Genomic DNA, 6,176 nt, shown 5'->3' with positions numbered 1-6,176 from the left:
CGGATGGACACGTTTGTCCATGTCCATGTCCATTTACCCACGTAATTGATGCATTTTCAGGGGCCTTGCTGATCCATCGCTTAATGTAGCAAACGGAGCAATACCACTGACACCTCGGGGTCAGCGTTGAGCAGTATAGCTGACATGCAACCAGTGAAAGGTACAAACCAGAGAAGAAGAAGAGGAACAGAAGGAAGGACAAAAACTTGATGACGGCAGCTTTTAAAGAGAGGCTGTGTGGATGTGTTGGGCGGTTGTAAACAACTTTATGGTGGTGCATTACCACCAACCGGTGTCCGAAATTGACGTTAGAATACGGGAGTGAACTCTGAACTCAGCACTGCCCAAAAGGCACATGAAAGTATGAAGGGCGGCGACATATGACAATGCTGGAAATGGACGTACTTATTATGTACATAAGGGAGCATAAATGGAAAGCTTGAAGACTGATCTGAAAGGGAGAGAGGGTGTCTGCTTCATGAAGCCAAACTGGGAGCTGGTTCTACAGAGAGGGTCTGATAACTGATAGTCCCGTCTCCCATTCTACTTTTAAATGGCGTCAGATTGTAGGGGTGGGTTGTGTCCCTTCTAGGACTCCCCTTTTTACACAGCTCTTTATTGGTTAGGAAATGAGTTTCAAAATCAATCAATGGATCAAATAAATAATTTCTAATTGAACCAGAATTTTCCTTTTATGTAAATGACAGATAAATTATGAATTTATAGCTGGTTTAAATATTACTTTTCTTAAAAGATTATTTAACAAACCAAAACAAGTATCTGATGTGAGTTTATCTTTCTGACTGTGGAGTCTGTGCAGCTCATTTCTGTTTATATATCATCATGGAAATCATCTCAAAGCACTTCTTTTTATTTAAATAATGTAATTTTCCCATGATGCTCTCTGTCTCTATCTCTGACCTGCAGCTGGTTTTAACAACACAGCATTTACTTTGAAGTTCAGTGTGACTGATTTCCTGTTGTCCTCTATTTAACTTGACTCTAACTTGTCCTGCTCTGTATCCTGACACCTGAAGGTAACTACACTAAATGTGTGTTATTTCTGACGATGCAGCATTACTTTTATCTACTCACATAAACATAAAGTCATAAAAAGTTCTGGTATAAAAATTTTTGCCTCCAAACGCGTTCAGGTTAATTATCATTCACTGAGCAAATAAACCTCCTGTTACCAAATCAGCAGAGGGGAGGTGAAGGGGACAGGAGACACGTACCATCTTTAACTGGTTGTTTTACACGAAGAATGAAGCTAACACAGCTGGGTTTAGATCTGTGTAACCAGAGTTTTCCCTCAAACATGGCAGGAACAGACTCAGCATTCCCTTTCCTCTTCCCAGTTCCTCTGTTGGCTCTGAATTTCAGCTGATCTGAAACCGGACCAACACAAAGGAATTCATGACCCCAAACAGCAGTCACAAGATACATGATGCTTCAAAGGTTGTCACACACCTGAAAATGTTATCTTTATGTTCCACACAGCAGCAGTCAGGTGAGTAAACACCTGATTTTTCTTTCATTAAATGGACCTGCTGGGTTCTGGTCTACAAGATAAATGGATCAGAACCAGAACCCAGAGAAATAAGTTAAATTAATATATTGATCATATTTACTTCAGAGGAAAAAAAATTATCGCAAAGGAGATGAAAATAAATAAAAGACAAAATTCATTTCCATGGATCGCTAACGCGCCAACAACTTGGCTGATGTTTGCATGTTTTCTGTTTCAAACTGTGTTCCTTCAGCACCTGAATTCTCTTAGTTATTGGCAAACACATACATCAAACTTAGTGTGTGTAAAAATGATTTCATGTTTGTAAAAAAAGAAGTTTTTAATAGTGTAATAAGTTAAAATCTGTTGATAATATAACTTGTGCAGTAGCTGGAGAGAGGTCCATTTGTTAAACTGCTGAGTGATTAATGAATTCGGTACTTAGGCTACAGACTGTTCGGCGGCGGACGTCCACCAGTCAAAAGTTGGAACAAATATTGAAGGAGAAAAGGACATCTGTCAGTCAAATACAATCAATTTTGTAATCAGTGTCATTGTTCTGCAGACCCGGCGCTATGGCTGGGTCCCAGTAAGGAAGGTCTGCCCATTCACAAATCAGGCCTTCCTCTCAGGGAACTAACCTTTTTATTTTAATTTGTACTCTTTTGAATATCATTTTAATTTTTTAACAGCTATCTTATAGTGGTAATAAATCATCCTAACTAGAATCCGTTCCTGTTTGTGCTCTTTCGGCACTGAGAAGACTTATATATTTGAAAGTTGTGTTTATCTCTATATTAAATCTATGTGCGTATTTAATCACCAGATCTCAAGATAACCGAAAGGCCTCATTATGTTCCGCAGGTTATTGCAGTTTTTGGCACAAAGCTTTAATGAAGTAGCAGACTGATACCTCTTGACAACAGACATAAGAAAATGGTTCACCAATACCATGAAGAAAGGAACATGTGTCAGACATCACGTTGCAAGATTCAGCCGCTTCCAGCAGCATAGATGATTACAACAATGCGATGAGACCAGTGACGTGCGGTCACTCACACACAATTATTCAGTTAACCATCAGTCAAAATAAATTAGACTTATTGATGTTATTCTTCATCATATCCATTAAATATTTTGCAGTCATTTCTTCTTTGAAAGCTCACATCTGCTGTTTTATACACCTGGTTTAAATAATGATCTAAGCTGCCGGTAATCTCACCTGACTGAATCCATGCTTGTGGAACTGAGCTGATCTCAGGAACTTATTACTTCAAGCTGAATGCATGCAGCAACATTTACTACTTACTTCACGACTTATTTCATAACCATATTAATTAATGCACAAAAACAAAACAGGAAGCCTTAGTTTTATGATTGCAGGGAACTTCTGTTGTTTAAACACGTAAACCAGCAGAGGACAAACGTCAATCACTTCCCCAAAAACCAGTGACAATGCTCCACATTTTCTCCCTCTGCAGCACCAAAGCACTCTCAGTAACGTCTGTCTCCGTCTCTTTCCTAGTGTAGTGGTGAGCACGCGACTTCCTGCATGTAGCTCAAGAACTGGGTCCTCCCCTTAATTAGAGCAGCAGCATATAAGGCACCTGCTGACCTCTTTTTTCCTCTGCTCCCTGTAATTGCTGTTGGTTTCTGCCTTTTGAACCCCTGGTTTGTTGTCTGCTTTTACCTCTAATATTTATAAAAGCAACCTTTTGGGATTTGCATTAATTTACTTTTTACTTGCAGGTTACCTGCTGCTGTTTTGTGCTGCTTTGTTTTTGTATTGATTTTTTGGTTTTGTTGGTTTCCTCTGTTTTGTTAGTTACAACTGTGTTTAGTTTATATTTAGTGGTAGTTTCCTTTTCGGCATAAGTTGATTTAAGTTGGATTAATTTTGTTGTGGTTTTAACTTGTGCTTCTCCTTTTTTAGACTGCTGGAAGCCATAAGGTGGATGGGATAGGCACTCGCGGTTGGGGATCCCCACTTTATACATGGTTTGGCACATTGGGTTCATGATTGCTCCACGTTTTAAGTTTGCAGTGAGGTTTGTTGTGTTCTCACACCTGGGTACCCCCCCCTCGTAGACTGGCTGATGGACTAGCTGGGGCCACAAGTGGCTAGTCTCATTTAGCTACTTAGCTTTTAGCCATTTTTAGCTGGAATGGAGTTTTAATGATTTCAACTTTAGACAGATTCTTTTGTATTAAATATTTAATTTGCACCCACGTCTCTGTCTATTCAATAGGAGTCTAACACCCCAGGTGACATTGTCGGTCTTCCAAGTCCCACCATTTTAAATGAAGCATTAACTTTAATCTTTCATCTCTTCTAGCAGCACCTATCCTCCTCTTCTCTGATTTGCTGAATCATAACCTCATCACCACTGCTTCTTTGTTATGCCTGATATCAAATGTTTAAGGAAGCTTGGGGTCACACACAAACTGCGCATTGTTTGTTTTGGGAGCTGAACTATTTCCACTCATTGCTTGTTGCAGTGAACGAACCGCGCGCTGCTGCGCCCTGTTTCGCCTATGCCAATGGCAGGCAGAAGTAGTTCCTACCTATCCTTAAAATTATATAAATATTAGACATGAGGATTAGATATTTCAGTTTCCCGCACATCAATAATTCTCTTCAGAGAACTGCTTAGATCAAAGCGTAGGCCTATTCTTAAACCTTCATCCAACATTTCTTCTTTTTGACCGACACTGGCCCAAGAGTTATGTGGCCCACTCGGAATCCTCAAGGACCTTTGAATCAAATAGTTTTTCAAAGTTCATAGTGTGGCAAGCGAGTGGGTGAGCTGACAACGCCACCTGGGTACTTCTCCCCCAAGAGGAGGAGAAAAAAAAAAAAAAAAAAAAAGCCATGAGTTCTTCAAGCACCAGGACCACAGATGGAAAAAACAAAAGTTTATTACAAAAAAAAATAAATAAATAAAAAATTTAGCACACAATAAAAGGACTGCTAGTACTCCCCTCTGGTCACCAGGGACTGGGGGAAATCCTGCATTAAAAAACAAACAAACTAGACAACCTGTACACAAAGGAAACAACATGCCAACAAAAGATAAGTCCAAAAGAATCAAAAACGCAAACAAAACCAAACTGTGCAAGTCCATTAAAACAGGTTGTTGCAGGGATGATCCAGCAGGAGCCCAACCATGTACTTGATTCAGCCAGGCGCAGTCCAGCAGAGAGAATGGGTCCAAAACAGCAGGTGCTTAATAGAAATAAACCGACAAGACAGCAGAGCATTCCAGGATGCCGGAGCAGGATCTGGCTCACAGTGCCCAGTTAACCTATAAGTCTACAAAACTTAAATGAGTTACATATTAAAACCATATAAAACTCTGGGTTAGATGTCCTACCCGTGAATGAAACCTCTCCTGGCTGAAGGAGGAAGGGAAACGCAGCCAAACAACTGACTCCTAGACACAGGGACAAGGCAGCCTGGCCCAATGCTGCAGCAGCTAAGAGGGCAAGGGAGAGACCACCTAATGAGGCACAGCCAATACAGGCTGCCCCAACCACAGCTGGCAAACTGCCACACTGCAGACAAAGTTAAGCAGCTGTCACCCAAAAGACAGGAAACCATTGCGGACCACAGGTGGATCCGCAGTCAAGATCTCCTGGCAAGACCAGCCACATCCATTGCCAACCAACCCCCAGAAGGGAAGAAGCCACACACTAAGGAGCAAACACCAAGCCAGCTATAAAGCCGCCTGATCCCAGTCCCTTTTGGCAACCACCTCCCTCTGCCCGCCCCTGTGGGTCCCAAGAAACAGGGTTGTGGGAGGACCCCATTGCCCTCACCCTAAGCGCTCATGACTGTTTGTGTGTTGTTTGCTATTTAAATTGAGGAGCAGTAACCACACGAGCAGCCCCGTCCACCACACACTACATGGCCCACCCCCCAGAAGTTGTTTGTGTGTTGTGCTTCCCCTAGGGGACAAATAATAACACCTTCCAGTTGGATCCTTAGGCAAGACCCTTAAAGCTACTGCCAAATAACCACTCCAAAGTCGCTTTGGATAAAAGCGTCAGCTTAATGATCGTAATGTAATGTGTTTCTTGTGTTTTGATGTCTAAGTGTAATTAAAACTGAGAGGCAAGTTGCCACAGGGTGCAGCTAAGGAGGCCACTTATGCCCCTCTCTGCTCCACCCAGCAAGCCTCTCAAGACCCTACATGTGTGTGTGAGAGAGCGGAGAAGGAGAGGGGGCTGGGAATATAAGTCCAGAGGGAAGTGAACTTCCTTCCAGAAGGTGAACTCCTGGCACCCCCATTCCCCGGGATGCCCCCCAGGGCAAGACAGGCCAGGAGCAGCCCTGCTGCTGTAATGCTTTTAATGTTTTATGTAAAACACTTTGAATTGTCCTGTACATGAAATGTGTGATACAAATAAATTTGCCTTGAAATGTCACTGTTAGGTATATGTGCATTATGTTGACTTGATGCTAAGAGGGACAGATGTAGCCAGAAACACCTAAAGAAACTGAGCAAAACACCTTTAATATGTTGCGCACCTTCTCAGATCATCGCAGTTTTGCAAAAATTATTGTGAGGGAATACAAAAGAAAAAATTCTTGTGTCCCCTAGGGGGCTCCGTACTATTCATATTTTCTCATTTATGTAGGCCTATAGTTTATTCTTACTATTTA

General features: G+C 41.7%; 1 long non-coding RNA gene across 1 annotated transcript; it reads left to right on the top strand.

Moving 5' to 3' along the window:
* The first annotated feature begins 988 nt into the window (after positions 1-988).
* On the top strand, positions 989-5,829 carry LOC121639590. The gene is made up of 3 exons (XR_006010215.1): positions 989-1,037; positions 3,444-3,558; positions 5,684-5,829. It is a non-coding gene; the product is annotated as an uncharacterized LOC121639590 (long non-coding RNA).
* The last annotated feature ends 347 nt before the right edge of the window (positions 5,830-6,176 follow it).

Source organism: Melanotaenia boesemani, chromosome 5, assembly GCF_017639745.1.
Source record: "Melanotaenia boesemani isolate fMelBoe1 chromosome 5, fMelBoe1.pri, whole genome shotgun sequence".
In the NCBI taxonomy this organism is placed as follows: Eukaryota; Metazoa; Chordata; class Actinopteri; order Atheriniformes; family Melanotaeniidae; genus Melanotaenia; species Melanotaenia boesemani.
Note: the sequence above shows the minus strand (reverse complement) of the source record. Positions and strands in the feature narration are given on the sequence as shown.